The sequence below is a fragment of the Parus major genome, chromosome 8 (assembly GCF_001522545.3).
Source record: "Parus major isolate Abel chromosome 8, Parus_major1.1, whole genome shotgun sequence".
In the NCBI taxonomy this organism is placed as follows: Eukaryota; Metazoa; Chordata; class Aves; order Passeriformes; family Paridae; genus Parus; species Parus major.
The window spans coordinates 200,087-201,815 of NC_031777.1; positions in this window are offsets into that span (position 1 = coordinate 200,087).

The window sequence follows — 1,729 nt, forward strand, 5'->3', positions numbered from 1 at the left end:
CGCCCGCCCCGCCCAGATGTGCTCCCCGCCCCGCCCAGATGTGCTCCCCGCCCCGCCCAGATGTGCGCCCCGCTCCCGGGACGGGGTCCTGCCCCCCTTCCAGCCCTACACCTCCTGCACCCCTTGCCCCCCGCAGTCCCTGCAGCCCCTGGCAGCCCGCAGCCCCCCGCAGCCCTGTCCCCTGCGGGTGCCCGAGAGCCCCGGGAGCAGCGGGAGCTGTGATTGACACCTGTCAATCAACCACGCATCCCAGATAAAGATTCCTGGGGCGCTGCCCACCCCCAAGCACAGATACGTTTTTCTCCCAAGGGAGTGTAAAAGTCGACCCTCCCCCGGCCATGGGGAATTTTGGGGTGCGGGAGCTTCAGGACTGTACCAGGACATTGGGAATGGCGTGGGTGCGGCACATGGCTCCGCTCGCTGCCCAGAGCCAGCCCACTTGTGTCACCGACTTTGTCATTTTATTAGGAGGGAGGACTTGTTGTTCCTTTGTGCTTGGCTGTGAAGGAAATGAAAAGCCTATCCAAAGGTCTGTTTTGTATGAAACAATCCTCCCCAGGGCACGTTGCTGTGCTGGAAAGGTCAGGAGGGCTTGTGAAAGCCAGCGCCGGGACGCCAAGCGACTGCGTCCCGAATTGCGAGGCATCCCCCGCCGACACGAACGGGGCCCTGCTGACACCGGATCCCACCCGTGGGTGCAGGAGGAGAGGCGGCAGGCTGTGCCCAGAGGCGAGGTTCGTGTTCAGCTTTAGGGAACCAGCCTGGCTCCAGCAGCCTCCCTTCCCAGCACGATCCCCCTGCTGATGCTCCCCGCTGCTGCCGGCGGTCCCAGCCTTTCATCCCAGGCTGGGGTGGGGATGGGGAGCTCCATCCTGCTCCAAGGGCAGCGCTGGGCTCGGCAGGGTGGGCAGGACCACCCTGGCAGGATGTCACCGGCAGCAGCTCCCGCCTGAGGCGTGACTCATGCTGAGATGCTGAGACACTGTCTTACAGTATGGGAGGGACAGACAGACCTTCGAGGGCCTCCACCCTGCCTCCTCCCCATTCTTCCTGCCCTGAGGCACCAGGACATGCAGGCACCCATATTTCATCCCCTGTACACACTCACTGAGCGCCCAGCTGGGTTACCGGGTCCAGGGAATCCCTTCTGCACACCACGGGGTGCAGCTGGCACCCTGGTGAAATACAGGGGCCAAGGCACGTCCTCTCCTCGCTCTGGTGGCCCTGCTTCCCCTCCTACACGGTGCCAGGCTGCTTTGGGGCCACTGACTGCCTCGGACAGACGCCTTCAGCTGCACTCCCTTTTAAGGCAGGTTTTGTGCTGGCCAGAGGCTGAAAACTGCCCTCCTGTGAGTGTGCTCCAGCTGGCCAGCCCTGCAGCCAGTCCCCATGGACCACTCAGCCCAGCTCCTCCTGTGGCAGGACTGCTCCCAGCCCAGCTGGGGCTGCAGGTGCCTCTGCACGGCACCACACACCAGTGACACACCCAAAGCAGAGCCTGGTGTCCCCATGGGCTTCCTGGAGATGCTTCTGCTCACCCAAGAGAGCAGGCGCAGGACCAGGGCCACTCTCACAAAGTAGGCACCACCAAGCCACATGGTGCTCTCTGCCAGCCCTGCCTGCATGGGACTGTGTGCCTGCTGGTCCCTCGTGGTTCCTCAATGCTCCTGGCTGGCCCTGCTGGTCCCTTGTGGCTCCTCAATGCTCCTGGCTGGCCCTGCTGGTCCCT